Here is a 17,403-nt window from a genome sequence, read left to right as displayed (position 1 = left end):
CAGCGACACGGTCTATCCAATCACTGCATGCCCCGCAGCTGACCACAATGGAGTTGTTTAGTAAACTTGCAGCTACACTCCCTCCCATCAGCCCATCTATGGGACCAACCAACTATTTCTGCTATGGGAAAGCATACTACCCCCCTTACACAGGGCCCTTTCTGGTCAGGAGGGAGATTTGCAGCTCAGATTCCTTCTCTCTCGGTCACAAATGGGTATTATTATTATTATTTATTTCTTAGCAGACGCCCTTATCCAGGGCGACTTACAATTGTTACAAGATATCACATTATTTTTACATACAATTACCCATTTATACAGTTGGGTTTTTACTGGAGTAATCTAGGTATAGTACCTTGCTCAAGGGTACAGCAGCAGTGTCCCCTACCAGGGATTAAACCCACGACCCTCCGGTCAAGAGTCCAGAGCCCTGACCACTACTCCACACTGCTGCCAGCACCTTTGATTTTTGAAAGTTAAAACAATTCAAATCACATAATCAGTTATACATTAAAAGAAAGAGGGGAGCTATTTATACAAAAGTGGTTCAGTGTTCCCTGAGCCGTTCTGAGCATTCCAACTGAATTAAAAGAAACATGAAAAGGGACCTGTTGCAAAAACCAGAATACATGCTGCTCCTCGGTTTGATATCCCAGCTACATCCTCATGTTACAAATTCAACTGCTGTCATTCAAAAGCATTTTAAGACTACTTCAATGGCACTGAACACAGTGGCCCTGCAATGCCAATGCCCTGGTTCAACACATCTCCCCAATTCTCTTGTGTGTTCCTGATAAAGAAAACCCTCCAGAGCCCTTCAACTCAACTGAAAATCAGGTAAATCCAAGAGAAACCCACGTTTCGAACATCGAAACTACCTCGGCAACAGGCTCTGCATTTGATCTTCCATGAGGGAGTCACCGCAAACATCTATAAATCGGCCACGCGAAAACTCTCCCATCCACAGATGAAGATGCTTTGTAATACACTCTGATTCTGACTGAAGGTAAGCCACTTCACACAAAAAGGTACACAGAAATGTTAGCAAACACAAGCACCCTCGGAACAAACTGGTTAACATACAAATGGCAAAGAAGTAGATAAAAAAAAAAAATAACATTAGAATGACCGTGTTTTATAGGCATACCTAGAACGACCAAGACCGGTCCTTTAGACCAGCGTATTAAAAACAAAATAAATACTATAATGAAGACAAACAATCGCATATAAGTCATAATTTTGTTCAGGCATGTCTTATTAAACATCGGCACAACCAAAATATTGTAAATAAATGAGCATTTCAACATAAATAGGCTTTATAATATGAAAGACAGGAAATGCAAAAACTTACCAAGTGTAGCCAACTTCGGTTGCACTACAATGACTACACCTCATAAAAACGCACACTCCACACTTCACAGCTGGTTCTCTGGTTTTATTAGTTGTAACAGTTCAGTTCGCGTCATGGCCACAGGAGTTCTGGGCGAGTCAGCTGGTGTTATTTTCAGGTACACTGTAACAAGTGCTACGCAGCGCACTGCGCTTGCTCAAGCTGCCTGAACAATGCCTAAACAACTTCCGCTAAGAAAGCAGGGAAGCGCTCATTCAAATCTGGTACATTATGCTGTTTTTGGTCTTTTACATCTTTTTATTTTATCATATTTTCCAGTCTTTCACATCATTATTAATGTAATTTCCACCATTAACAAAACAGTATGCGAATATTTATCATATGTAATACAGTTGGGTCTTGTACGTTTTCTTTACTTGTGCAACTTTGCAGTGGACTTCTCATTCTTTTTAGAGAAATGGATTGTCTGTTTCCAGTTTAAGTTTGCATAAAAAATAATGTACCTCTGTCTGAGAAAGGAAAACACCCATCAGATCACAATAGATTACACCTGTACCAAAGTTTGATAGTGTACCACTTTCATTGTGACAACGGATCACTTCCTGACATTACACAGGTCAAGTTTTGGTATGTGTACCACATTCTGATGATGTACCACTTTCTGACCCTACACTGGTACTTTTCAAGTGTGAGCCAGTGTTGCTGTTGGGTGCAGTCAAGCTTCGTGCGTAGGTGCAAATTCAGCTTTTGGTAAGTACAGACACGGCACTGTAGACCTACCGCGTTATGACGTGATTCAATTTACTTACATTGAACTGAGAGACTGTGGATATATATTTTTTATAATGACTCGTGCAACAACCTTTTGATTTTACAGTTTAATAAAAAAAAATGCATACATTTAAGAGGTGTTTTATTACTAGGTAAATGCAAAATATAACAACATTGTTATGTTTGAACCAGTATTTTTCTATGTAAACAGGGTAAAATGGAATAAAGGTCACTTCACATGCCGTACACAGAGATGAAGTCATCATGCCATCATTTATCCATTGTCAGGTGAAAAAACACGAAAAAGTACCATTATAGTGACATCTAGTGGTTTGAATGTGAATTGTCCCCATACCAAATCTGATTTATCTGTAGTCAATATCCTTGAATCTGGAAATGAAGTCATTATATTATTAGTAGTATTATACTACTTAACCTTACTTTTCTTTCATTAAGTAAATACATTTAAAATGATTACAATATGCCATGAAAAATTTAGTGAAAATGACCAATATAAAAAAAGTCTATCAGAAGCAGCAGTAATTATTTAAGGCATCCATGACTATCAGAAGCAGCAGTAATTATTTAAGGCATCCATGACTATCAGAAGCAGCAGTAATTATTTAAGGCATCCATGACTATCAGAAGCAGGAGTAATTATTTAAGGCATCCATGACTATCAGAAGCAGCAGTAATTATTTAAGGCACAGCCTCTTTGTGGCACAGTTTTATCATAGGTTATATGATATGTTATGTTCAACGTTGGATAAAACAAAAGTAACAGTAGGGTAGTACACATGCTTGCTAAATGCTGGCAAATGACATTACAAATATATTACAAACCTGTTGCAACACCTCTGGAAACAGTACCCTCACCTTGAACACCTTCACCTTCTGGTCATGTGACTGCGTGGATCCCAGATTATATAGACCGAACACTGAGATGTTAGCTTCACACTACACAAGGGTATTCAATGATTCTGAAGATTATAATTATGGGTATGTTGCTGCTGCACTAAAACCTTGTATCTCAGAGACCATTTAAAGTACTAAAATTAATATTTGCAGTGTTTTATAAATGTGTCGGTGACCTTGACATTGAACCCTAACCCAATATAAATCTTGTTTCACAGACCCTGATTAGCAGTAATATTGAACTACCTTATGTAAAACAACATTAGGGAGTCCAGGATATTCATAATGAAGTTTGTAGGTTCCCTTGTTAAAGAAAGCACACTTGTTTTAAGTTTAACTGAACTTTATTTCTAAATACAATATGTTTTCAGGAATTGGAAATCAAGAGCATGAGCATAACGGAAACACAGAAACAAGAATTAACTAATGATTCATTTTACAAGAAAGCCCCTTACAAACATCAGCTGTTTATCAAATCCCACACATATCAAGGGTGAGCAAGTACACTGTTAGGAAAACAGAAGAGAAAAAAAAAACCTTCATTAAACTTTCACTTTATACAGAAAAGTATTTTCTTCTGTATAAAAGTACATTCACACAATCATGAATTGCCAATAGCACAACCTTTATAGCATTGCAGCTAAAACTGATTTCATCTTGAAGTCTGTTTTGAGGCACAGATTTGCATATCCAAGAGTACATTCAAAGACACGAACCAAGAAAACATATTTACTTTTATTTTTTTCTTAAATTAAAATAGATGTATTTATTGCTGTTAGTGTAGGGGGCATCTTAGTGCGTACTTCAGAAGAGGCTCTTTTCATTTCAATGACATTAGCATTGTTTAACTGCAGGTTTGGCAGCTTATGTTTTAATATTGAACAACTTACTCAGACTTTTCATTGCCATTTGTTTTGTTATGTTTCTCCATTCTGCTGGGATGTCAGCAGGCTTTGCCTTGTACTCCACTGCAAATTCTTTATTAAATGTAGTCAGCACGTACTTCCAGTAGTCAGAGGCTTCGATACTGGGATCTGGGGGAATGTTCCAGTCAGGGTAGAATCTCCGATAGTCTTTATAGGGATGCCACTCCCCCTCTGTGTCACTATTCCTGAATTTCCCTTCACTGAATACATCAGACGTGCACACATTCTCGGTTAGTTTCTCATTGGTTACATATCTGTATCTCCCCAGCCCTTGTGGTCGATGCACTGATGCGTGGTGTTCTTTGTGGTCCTTGCCTCCTGCCTCACAGGGGACCTTGCAGAACGGACACTGCTTTCCACAACCAAACACCCTCTTGAACAGCTCATCCTGAGGCTTGAATGACAGATTGATAAGTTTCTTCTCAACATCACAACCTTTAGAAAATTCAGCCCTTAGAGTACCTGTCAGTTCATTCACAAGAACCTGGAGATATTGAGCAAACTCCTTATTGTTTGAATTCTTTAGAAACAGCACTGTTCCTAACTCATCCCTGGAGATCACAAGGTCCTTATTCAGATTCCTGCAGATCATCTGAATAAACATTGACAAGGTTTTGCTTTCAGCCGTTTCCTTCTGTGCATTTTCAATAGCTGCTTGAATTTTTGTTGTTATTGTTTCAAGGCATTTCACTTCTAAATTCCCAATCTTAGCATCTTTTGAAAGACTCTCAACAATCTGATCCGATATCCAGCCCTTTACAAAAGTTTCATAGTTTCTAATGTACTTCACAAAGTTTCCAAAATGTTCATCATCCAGCAACTGCTTTAATATGGAGAACTGGAAAAACGACCGGGAGCTGTATTTCACAGATTGTGCACCGGTCAACATTTCATCTACAATGTCTATCCCAAGGGCTTTGTTGATATACACCCTCACTGCAGGCTTGAGGCAGCGCTCAGTGAATTCTTCAGCTGTTTTTCGGCACTGATCCTTCTCATGGTAAAAATCTTTGAAGTTTGAACAGTACTGAGGTCTACATTTTTCCAGAGCATTCTTGGGGTTATTTTTTTCATTGAAGTCCTCATGCATCTTCTGAAACTCCCTGGCAGCGTAGCCACAGATGTGGAGCTTTAGATCAAGTTCAAACTGGGCATTGGTCTCTTCATTTTCCAGCTCTTTGTCTACCATTTGCAGCAGCTCCCTTGTGTAGGTATCATGATAATCTGCTTTACCTGATGTTCGCTGTGATACAAACTGCTGACATTTTCGTATTATTTTATTTGCCATCTCAGTTGCTTTGATATCCAGTTCTTTTCCTTCAGGTTTCCCTGACCATATCTCCCTGACCATAGACCAAAAACCTTTTTTTGCTGGCTTCTCGTCCATTTTCTGGTTGTGTAGGCTGTCAAAGTGCTTCTTTGTTGCAATAAAGTCTGTTTGTCCACAATCAGTCAAATGTTTCACCTCACTTAATTCCTTCTGAACTTGACTGCCGTGCCTTCCCAAATTTATCCTCAAGTTATTCAGTATGTCTGATACAATATCTCGTGTCTCTAAACCTTTGAACTTCAGTTCAGAAACTGTCTGATTCCACATTTTTTCAAATTCTTTCTCCAGCTGCTCTTCAGATAAAGGGCTTTTTCTCTTCTTACACTCATCAAGTAGGCACAGTACTTTCTGTTCAATTGTGGCTCTATATTCTTCACGAATAGCGTTCATTTTTTTCATCTCTTTGTGTATAGCAATGTCGGTCTCGCATTTGTTATTCACAGAGTTTTCAATTTCTCTCCTAAGACTTTTAATGCTGTTCACAAAGTCTTCTCTGTGTTTTTCCACTAGATGAACATTTCCATTCTTTTTTTTGTAATAATTAGCCAGTTTCTCCTGAATTTGTTTTTCTTGCTTATCCATTTCGGCAGATGCCTCAGTTTTTAAACTGCTGGAAAAGTCTTCATAGTTTGAGGAGTAAAGGTTAGAAATCCTGGTCTCTGCATTTCCCAACCAGTTATACATGTGCTTCCGGAAGTCCCATTCCCATTTATTATATTCAACACACAGATTACTGTAAGCCTCAGCCACTAGACTATTTCTGAAGCTGAAGATGAAGTTCTCATATTTAACAGCTTTCCACAAACTCCCCACCCACTCCAGGAACTCTGTAACTGGTGCAGGAGCTTTTTCCTTGTTGGCATTTTTCAAAACCTCAATCAAGCTCTTCTTGAACTGATACACAGTCTCACTGTAGCCAGTGTTCACTGGAGCCATTGGAGGGTTACCATGCCACAGGCCTGGGATGTACCAGTTATTGTTCTCTGCATCATACTCCATTATATCAGTGAATTTTTTGTTGGGTCCCTTCTTTTCCATTCTGGAAGCTGCCTGTGTCATCTCATTCAGCTGTTCTAAAAGCATTTTCCTGTCCCGCATGTTTTTGTCATGAGCAGACACGTCCCCCACATTCTGGTGCACAAACTGACAGTTTGGTTTCTTCCCCACTTCCTTCATTCTAAGAAAGGCATGCACCACGATCTGTAGGATATCCTTCATCTCTGTGGAGTTCTCCATTGCAATGTTTATTATGGTGATGTCACTCAATCCAATGACCAATGTTGCAAGCTCATTGTCATGTTCGTAGCTGTCTTCTAGTTGTGCCAGTTCTGGAGATTTTAAACCTTCAGTGTCAATTACCAAGATAAAATCACAGTTCAGCTCTTCTTTAAGATCCTCTTTGACTCTGATTAACAGCATGAAGGCTCCTCTCGTGCATCTGCCACTGCTAACTGCAAACTGAACCCCAAACATCGTGTTGAGGAGGGTAGACTTCCCAGTGCTTTGGACTCCCAACACTGTTACAACCAGCACCCTGCTCTTGCGTTGGACTTTCTCATGGAGTTTTGTTAGAACATCGGTCACCCACCTTACAGGGATATTTGATGCATCTCCATCCACCAGCTCAAGAGGGAAGCCATCCAACAGCAGATCAGCCCCAAAACTGGGAAGATGTTGAAATTGCTTACAATATTTCTTAGTCAGGATGGCAGCATGCAGCTTCATAAAACTGCCCCATTTCACGCATGAAATGTTCGATTCCTAAAGAGCTGTTTGATATTTGTTGATCCAGGGCTGCAATTATGTCTTTGTTCTCTGAAAACTTTTCTTTGTATTCGTCACGAAGACCAGACAGTTTTGTTCTTGCTTTAGCATCCAAGTTCATCCTCAGCCACTTTAGAAAATAGGATCGTTCTTCTTTGCTTTCATTGGATATGGCAGCGATGAAACATCCCATTGCTTCAGATATATTATAACTGATTTGTTGTTGCCTCAGTTTCTGTATTTCTTTTTGGAGTTTATTCTTATACTTTTCAATAGGCTGGTTTCCTGCCTTTCGTAGTCTGCACTCCTCCTTTTCGATTTTAGCCAGTTCCTTCCAAAGCTTCCCTTGCAATGGCAACTGATCCTCTTTATATTGCACCACATCGTCGATTCTAGATGTGATTTCTGCAGCACTTCTCTTAGCATTCTGACATTCAGTGCAGTCTTCATCTACAGGAATCCCCAATTCACGTGCAACATCAGACATTTGTTCTACTGTGATTTCGTATGGACTGTTTTCCATGGTCCTGTTGATATTTGAGCGCAGATTTGTCACAAAGTCTGCATCATTTATCTTGTCTTTAAATAGGGCAGCATAACCCTTAAATTTTAGCTTTGAAGCCAAGTCTTTCATAGTAGTTAAATTTGTACGCGTCTTACTCTTTGCAACCAAAAACAATTGGGCTTTAATATTTCCTGCAGAGGACAAGAGATTGCACTCGCTCTCCGCAATACTGTCAAAAAATATGAAGACTGCCGAGGATGTTTGACATAAAATGGAAAACTGTTTCTGAAAGGAAAGGAGATCTCCACGAAGGTTGGCAACAGCTACAGGTTCTGGAAAGATGTCCAAGTTGTTCTTTCCACAAGGAAGGTACCAACATATTTCCACTAGACCGTTTGCAATTCTCCGTGGAACATTTCCACATTCCATGTCGCGATGGATAAAGAAATCATGGTACTGCTGGGGGTTGCTGAGAACCTGATTCAGAATCTGAGACTTTGATAAACTGCAGTCACCCAGCCTGACAAAAGAGATCATTGGCATGGCAGTGCTGACAATACTGTCTTCTACAAACCCTTTTGAGTCGGCTAATGAGCGGGGTCTAAACTTCTTCACAATGTCTCGCATGGCCCACAGCATTAATGTACACTGACTGGTGCTGCAGTCAGGGAGCAAGAGAGGTACAGCAAACTGGCACATCAACATTTTTGACATCATTTCCTGCTGTAGGAAACTATCTGAGCACAGAAAGAGTGCTGTGATGAGATCAAGTGGATTGATAATATTTCTGTCTTTATCATCATTACTACCAATAATTTCAAGATCACTATTAAGGTCATGCAATGCTGACTCTGTATCTGTCTCAGCAGCACTACACCTGGTACTCCGAGCTGTCATATTTACCATCATGAGTCTTTTCAGAAAGCACCAGGGGAGTTTTTTTAGTGACTGAATCGGTTCATCTGTAATACTCTCTCTACCGATCTCAAGGACAGTACTCAATGTAATCTTGCCAGGGAAGTAGTTCTCCAGTCCCAGCCTGCACAGCAAATCTTCTAGATGTGTTTCTGAAAGGGAAACAGTAACAGGTATCCATTTAGCTTAAGTACTTTTGTACATTGAAATAATGTTTAGCTGGTGACTACACTTGAACACACAGAATGCACCAATGCCCTATTTATGCATATTAGGTATTGGGATATGAGACAACTGTGTTCTCAGTGGAGGCTGATTGGTTTATACAAGCAATGAATATGCTTGTCACTGGCTATTATACTGCAGATGTGCTGCCCTGTAATGCCTATAAGTTACCTTGAATAAAAGGTGTCTGCCTAATTAATTAAATTAATTAATTAATTAATTAATTAATTAAAATAATAAAGAGTCGGAGCATCATTTGTGAGCGCATACTTACATGACCTGCTGTGTTAAGCAAACACTCTTCTAGTCTGTTACTGATTTCTCCTGGTTTGATTTTAACAGACAGCAAATTCAGTCATTTATTTCTTATTTCAGCAAGTAAAAGCTGTTAATTAGTGTCAAGTGTTTTCAGCTGCTTCATTCCCCAGCCTGCCAGCAGGTGGCAACATTGGACAACAACTTGCCCGAGGTTCAACTTAAACTCAACTGCAAAGCAATAACCCCTAGCACTATCGTATGAGAGCTCATGTCTGTCCTTCTAGAATCACAATATTTAAAAAGAGATAAAAACAGATCTAGGTGTAACTGCTTCTGTTGATTAAATAGAGCCCGTTGGGTTTACTGCAGCATGTAACCACTCTATACTGAGTCAGTATGTTGTAGGATATACGGATTTACAATCCCTGTTGAAGTGAGTCAGTTCCAATGTTATTTAGAAAATTCCAGCTCAAGTGGACCAATGTGGGGTTTAATTGACATTTTTTGTATCAAAGGCTTGCATCAATTAATTCCTGTTTGGCCCTTGAAACATTGTTCAAAATGATACTAACTGTTCCTGTCTAGGTCAAGCTTCAGACCCACAGGGCATGAGCTACAGCTGTATTGCATGAACACAACACCATCCCTGGAACCATTTTCTTCATCGCATGGGGTTTATGTATCATCACAAATGTATGAAATACAAGAAATTGGTCTACTTGAGCTGGAATGAAACAAAAAGGAAGTATAGATGATCTATGAGGCTAATACCCCGAGTTGTAGAGAACTGATCCTTACTTGTGCAGACAGCTGTTGAAACAGGCATGCTCTGGATCCCATTCACCAGCACTGTGGTGACTGTGAAGCTGTACTCTCTCCCAGGCCTCAGCTTAGAGATGAGAGTGGAATTGGAGGGTGCAGTGATGGAAAGAGTGTTGTCCTCGACAGAGCTTGAATAGGTGATTTTAAAACTGTGAGGGATCTCCTCCATACCAGCAGGACTGCCCCAGCTCAGAGAGACAGAGTCGCTTCCTACTAAGTCTATCTTTATCTCTCCAGGAGGAGACGGTTCTGCAAAAGAAAACAGAACTGATGTAGCAACAAAGTAGACTGAGCGATTATTATTCAGAAGAAGAGTTGTAAATAAATAATTCTTATTGGTGCAGACAGATGTTGAAACAAGCGTGCTTTGGATCCCATTCTCCAGCTCTGTGGTGACTGTGAAGGTGTACTCTCTCCCAGGTCTCAGATCAGAGATGACTGTGGAATTGGAGCGTGCAGTGATGGAGTCTTGGTGACTCCTATCAGAGCTGGAGTAGGTAATGTAAAAGCTGTGTGGGATCCCATCCATATTCTCAGGACTGCACCAGCATAGAGAAACAGAGTCGCTTTCCATTGAGTCTATCTTTATCTCTCCCAGAGGGGACACAGATGCTGTGGTAGTGGATGGACTCTTTGTTGGATCTGATGGGCCCATGACAGGTGTAGTGTTACCTGTAATCTCCAGGATATTGTGTGCTGGTGCACTGGAGGTGACAGGTGACTCATCTTCTGCAAATTCAGGGATGCTGTGACCTACATCAGTGGAGGTGGCAGGTGCAGTGTCTTCAGCAATCTCAGGGATATTGTGATCTTGAGCAGTGCAAGTGGCAGGTGCCTCTTGAGCCCTCTCACCTGGCACGCTCTTCTCTGAAGGCATCTCCGAGGTTCCTGCAGAGGGTTATTTCACAGTGACTGAATTACAGGCAAGTCTTACATCTGAAGCAAGAGCAAAATCTAGCCCATTGCTTGCAGAAAAAACCTATGGCAGGATTTCTGAGTGAGGCAAGGACTATATACAGTTGAAGCTACAGACACTGGAGTTTGTCCTCAGTGGTCATACTATATAGTAATAGCTAACAGAAACAGCTTCACGCAAAAACTCTATTTAAAGTTTTATACACAAATCTTGATTTCTTTCACTAGCCGCTTAAATTGAACTCTAGTCACGTTTCACAACAGGTGGACTGCTCCATTTTCTGTAGGGGTGTTGTCTCTCAAATGAGCTGAGCTGTCAATGTCAGCTTACTGCATTGCCAAACATAATCACATAATTTCCTCATAAATCACGTTTGCAGTTTGATACAACCGCCAAAATACCCTATAAAATGGCACTCGCTTTATTAATAACAGTTCTGACCGGTGTAGGGTCAGAAAGTGGTACATCGTCAGACTGTGGTACGAGCACCAAAACTTGACCCGTGTAACACCAGAAAATGGTACACTGTCAATGCTGTCATTTCTTTTCGCGATTCATCCTCACAGTATTTAAACACGTTGGATACAATTTCTCTCGTGCACCGGCGTAGATTTAGCTAGGGACGGTAGGGACATGTCCCTACCAATGTCAAGGGACCGTTGTATTGTCCCTACCAATAATTTTGATAAATCTGAAACGTCTTTTGTCAAGTCATTTTATCCGCTCCACAAAGGGTTAACTCTCTCAAGATCCCCTCGTTGCTCCTCCCTCCTCAAAAAAAAAAACAAAACAACGCTGATTTGATTGGCTTAGGCCCTAGGTTCTCAACCGGGGGGGCCGTGAAACTTTCCAGGGGGGGGTGGTGAACAATTGAATAATAACGTACTAGTAATAATAACAGTGACGTGCCAAACGATACTCCCGATTTCGCCCTTTGAGTGCGGCGAGTTATTAAAGAGATAAAAAGAGATAGCTTTAAAAAGAATGGCACCCTGGGATTTGTAGGTGTTTGGTGGGGTTTTGGGGTGTAATTAGCAGACAAGAAAACTACAAATTCCATAATGCATCACTGTAACACTGGGTGCGTTAAGAAAGAGAGCGGCTCAGTAAAATAATCAACTTAACAACTCGCTCAGTTCCGCTCCCGCTGAGCCGCTCCTGAGCATTTTTCATCAGCGATCAGAGTGAGCGGACTGAATGGACACCTGCAGGAAACAAGTGGAGATCACAGGCACGATTGACAAATAGGTTTGTCAAGAACTATGAACTGGTTTCGACTTATGAAGTTATGTATTAAATTGGCTAAATAAGATGGTAAAAATTGTTGTTTTCAAATCTGTATCATTTAATTTAATTTTTTTTTAAATGTAGAGCTGTTTTATAGTTATTAATGTATTATTATTAGGCTCGTAGTATTAATATTATTCACAATTTTCATTATTACGTCGGTATTGCCGGTATTAAACACAGCCAGATATGAGGTTCAGTCCAAACAGAGCGCCGAACTCAGCGAGGTACAGCAGGGGACAGTAACTTCACACGGGGCCATTTCATCTACCATCACCTCAAACACAAACAAGCAAATAATTATTATTCTTTTCATTTTTAAAAGTCGCTCAGCGCTCTCGTGGAGCAGAGCGTTAAGTCATTTAAATCTGCTCAGTGTGCTTTCTGAGCGGCTCACTTACTTAACGCGCCCACTGACTCAGTGCGCGGCTGACGTCAGGGACCAAGCAGAGTGTGTTGTTTTCATTGAGGCACGAAAATGCACAAGGACTCGGGAGTGAAAGGTCATGTTCCGGGTTTAAAATTTTAAAAAAAATCTAGTCATTCTTAAACGGTGTATGTTGTGCCACAATTTTCACATTTATTTTTTAAAATAAGAATAAATATAATCAGTTTAATTCGATATTTGTGTTTGTTGGTTAATGCGTTGTCACATTATTTCTATCCTCTGCCTTCCTCCCTTTGTAACTAACTTACTCCTTGCTAGATATTTTTGTATTGTGTGTGTAAAAAGTGGGGGGTGCCAGTGGGGGGTGAGTAAAACAAGGTTGGGCATCGCCGGCTTAGGCTGGACTCTGGACTGATGCTCATCTGAAGTTGCCGCTTGCCGGTCAGTCTGATATGAGTGTGAGCCACTGACTGAATGAAAGCCAGGTACCGCGGCTGAAGGTATTGTCAGGTCGTCAGCAACATAGTTTGAGAGAATAAACCTACCTACCTGCCTAATGGGTAGGTAAGTAGGTTTATTACGTTAGCGACCCATTGCTAGCTGCTAACCCCACGTCCTTGGTGGCTAGCTAGCTTGTTTCACAGCTAATCATTATGTGTGTGTGTGACAGAGAGAGAGAGAGAGAGAGAGCGCATGAGCATGTTTTGATAGTCAACCAACTAAGGTTATCTAATCACTTCAATTTGGCTCTAGGTGACTAAAGCATAATGGCAGCCAAATAAAGAAAGATGGACGTAAGGAAGTTTTTTTTTTTTTTTTTTTTTTTACAAAAAGTCAAAGTGTAAGTAGGAAGATGTTGTTAAAGTAATAAACACAATTGATAATGATTCTCATAGCAAAAGTAAAAATAATGTACTAATGAAGTTAGCAGTCATACTTTCTCTCTAAACAGCATGCATCAATTTATCATTTTATCAGGCAAATGAAGCAGTGCAACCTGGTAAAAGCAGTACAGAGGCAGGTGGAGCAACAGGGTCGCAGGCGAGGTCTGTAATGGCTTAGTGATTATAACAGTGAAAGTGTTAGACTCAGTTTTGAGATATGTTATTGTTTGAGGCACATTGCGATATGATAGTAGGCTAATGCTGTATAGCAGTGCTGCCCAAACCCGGTCCTGGAGAGCCCCTATCCAGCAGGTTTTATAGGTAACCTTTAATCATCAATTTCTTAACACCTGGAACAATTTCATTGTGATCAATTAAGCAGGTGATTTATTAAATGAAGTCATTTCGAGATCATTTGGTACAAAAAATGAACTACCCTTTTCAGCCCTCAATGGCCTGGATTACATGCTGAGAAAATGTCATGATTTATTTAAGGTGGTTATAATTTTAGATCATTTTAGTTGTTTAATTTATCAATTCCTGCTTTGAAACTTCATGTTGTATTTGATTTTTGTATAATGTATTACATTTGTATTCAAACATAAACCAAAACTAACTAAAATTGTAATCCAGACCGTACCACCTTAAATAAGTCATGACCGTAAACAAGTCATGAGATTTTCTCAGCATGTAAACTGGCCCAATGACCAGAGCTCCCTTAATTGAACAAGTTATTTGCTTAATTGATCAATAACTTCCATGTGTTCCCAGTTTTTAGAAATTAGCGATTTAGGGTGACCTACAAAACTTACTGGATAGGGGCTCTCCAGGACCGTGTTTGGGCAGCACTGCTGTATAGTAATACTCAGCAAATAAAGTTAGCATAGTCATATATTCTCTCTCTATATGGCATGCATTAATTTATTATTTTATCAGGTGAATGAAGCAATGCACCCAGGTACGAGCAGCAGCACAGACACAGGAGTGGCAGGCAGAGCACGTGAGCGTGCATGTGCTCATGCTTGTAGTGGCAGGGGTATTGGTAGCTTACAGTAAGGCTGGGATAGGTTATAATTCAGGTTATTAGTAATTCTATAGCAGGGATGTCAAACCAGCTTCCAGGACGGACACTTTATCATAGTGTTTTAAGTGTATACCAGCCAACTTCATGTCAATCAGATTGTCCTCCATTCATGTCCAGCATTCATTTCAAGTGACCATTTAACAGCTGTCTCCTAAAAAAATGTTTCCCGGGTGGGCATGCCCCCGAACCCCCCTAGCAACCGCGACTCCGCCCCCCTAAATAATTGTGTCCCCACCAATGTTCAAACCAAACCTACGCCCTTGCTCTCGTGTGACTTTTAAAGTGATTTACCCGATAACCCTGTTTTGTGAGAAGACATTGTCTTGTGTATTTAAATACCTCTAATAACTGTCATTCTTTACGGTTGTCTTTTTACGGGAACAAACTCGCCTCCGCCCCTTTCTTTTTAAAGAAATGAACTCATCTGCGCGAGACAGCCTGCTTAAAGTTCACTCCGAGGACAATTTAGCTTGGGACAGCAATACCTTTCTGCATAATTATTAACACGCTGCAATATCGATCTCTTAACACACTGTTCAATATCGCAAGATAAAATCTGTCTTGTGATCTCAACACCAGCTTGAAATGTTTTAAATGTTAAGATCCTTTGAAATAACATAATCAAATCGCGTGAAAGTACATTTGCATACAAACTCCAGATTTAGCTGGCCAGTCAAACATTTAGCTAAATGTTAAATCTTGTAACTAGATTTATAAATGATATCTGAATGTACACATTAAAAAATATATATATATATATATATATATATATATATATTTATTTAGGGTTACCATATGGCTCCAGATTAACCGGACGCTTTGAGACAGACCGGAATTTCAAAATATCCCCTAAATTGAAAGTAATTCACTTATAAATGAGCTCCACCTTTGCTGAGATTAATCCTGCTGTGGTGGAATTGCTTGGGCGCAGCAAACAATTCACACTGATCAGCTGCTTCTGATCAGATCTTAATGAACGAATAGCTAATTTATCGATAGAGCAACGAGATGATGATGCGATTGTATTTGCAGAATAATATAGGCGATTGAATTTTAACAAACAGAAAAAAATAGCGACTGGCTGCAATTCATTCTTGGTATAATACAATTATTTGACGCCTGCGTGTATTTAAACACCATTATTAATTGTAGCTAAGGATGGTTCATTTACATCTTCATTTATTTCAATTTAGGGGCAAGTTTGAAATCCCGTTCTGTCTCACAGCGTCCGGTTAATCTGGGGCCACATGGTAACCCTAATTTATTTTTACAACATTTATAAATCTGGGAAAAAAGACACATGGCACCCCATTATATATATATATATATATATATATATATATATATATATATACACACACACACACACACACACAAAAGAAGCGAGCCAGTATACTATATACCATGAACACATTCAAGTTCCACTTTAAAAGTTTGAATGCTTCGTTTATCTAACTGGTATATATATGCATGAGGTGCAGGGAGAGTTTAATGTAGCAAGGCATACACCTCTATCCCCACCGTGCTTGTACTGTACCTACATTGCTGTATGGTAAATTTAAAAAAAAATACTACTGACAAAAAAAAAAAATTCACAATCTGAATTAAACACACCGTGTACACAGTTGTTGTTTTTCATAGACCAAAATAAAAATAATTAGAAATGCAAACTATAATAAGTTCCTTACTTTCCTCCTTCTTGTCTTTCCTTTGTTTTTCTGACGCCTTTTGACTTTTTCTCCAGGTCCGGTTCTGGTTTTCTGAAGCAAGCGCTCCAGTATATATAGGGAACCTCCCAGCAAATAAATTATCCATATAGCCTATCCCACAAATGAATACCCAAATAGACTATCCCACAAATGAATATGCATAGACTATCCCACAAATGAATATGCATATAGACTATCCCACAAATGAATATGCATATAGACTATCCCACAACTAAAAAGTAAATGCTGACTTGCTTTCAGTTTCGATATCATGGGATGTTGTTTTTTTTTTTTAGTCAGACAGAAGCAGGGGATGGCTTTCCGGGAAATCACGTGATCAGCTGACATACCTGGTTGCCAGTTCCGCTTAAAATCCGCGGGATTGGGCTTGCCCGTGCCGGCAGTCGCTTACAAGTGTGCTTAGTCGCTTTTTCCCATATTTTCGTTTTTGTTCCTGATCGCTTATGTCAAAAAATGTCATATAAAGTACTGTCCTTGTTTTGAAGAACGAGGTTTCTATTTATCCGTATACTGTATATGCTAACTACTCACACATCACCACACGAGCAGAAACCTTTAGTGTACCAAGCAGGGGTCTTGTTTATAATCATTTTAATTCCTGCTCTAGTTAAGAAATTGTAGTTCTCAATTTACAATGAAATATATATACATATATTATTTCTTTTTTGGACAAACCTTTTGTCTCGAAGACACTGCGAAAGAGCAGACAGCCTGCTTCAAGTTTACTCTGAGCTACTGTGCAGCAGACAATTTAGCTTGGGAAAGCAGTAACTTTATGCATAATTATTAACACGCTGCAATATCGATCTATTAACACACAGTTCAATACCGCAATCTGTCTTGTGATCTCAACACCAGAGTTTGAAATGTTAAGATACTTTGACATATATATATAATGTTATTTTATATATGAAAGATATATATATTTTTTTTTTTGGACGAACTTTTGTTTCGAAGTCTCTATCGAAGACTAGTCTGAGAAAGAGCAGGCTAGCGCGAACGCTTGTCAGTAACGTTTGTGCATTCGCATTGCCTGTGTTTGAAAAGTCCGGAAGGGTAGGGTTATATATAGCTGCCAAGTAAAGGAAATAAATACAATAATATCAGCACCTACAACTCTAAAAGGTAATCTGTTTTTTGTTAGTTATGATTTTTTTTTTAGTTATAGTTATAGTTATTAGATTAATTTTAAATATAATTTGAGTTATTATTACAGTTAACAGAGTGGTGATGACCTTGAAAACTGTCGAGGTAAAAATAACTTGTGTAATGCCAGGCTCAACACCTCTTCACAGTGCACTCCTTAGGATAGCCAACCACAAAAATGTATTG

At 39.5% G+C, this 17,403-nt stretch overlaps 1 pseudogene; it reads right to left on the bottom strand.

Annotated features, from left to right (window-relative positions):
• Positions 1 to 2,794: 2,794 nt before the first annotated feature.
• LOC117398259 (interferon-induced very large GTPase 1-like) lies at positions 2,795 to 16,320 on the bottom strand (annotated as a pseudogene).
• Positions 16,321 to 17,403: the final 1,083 nt, after the last annotated feature.

The sequence above is a fragment of the Acipenser ruthenus genome, chromosome 54 (assembly GCF_902713425.1).
Source record: "Acipenser ruthenus chromosome 54, fAciRut3.2 maternal haplotype, whole genome shotgun sequence".
NCBI classification, from domain to species: domain Eukaryota; kingdom Metazoa; phylum Chordata; class Actinopteri; order Acipenseriformes; family Acipenseridae; genus Acipenser; species Acipenser ruthenus.
This window is presented reverse-complemented; position numbering and strand designations above follow the sequence as displayed.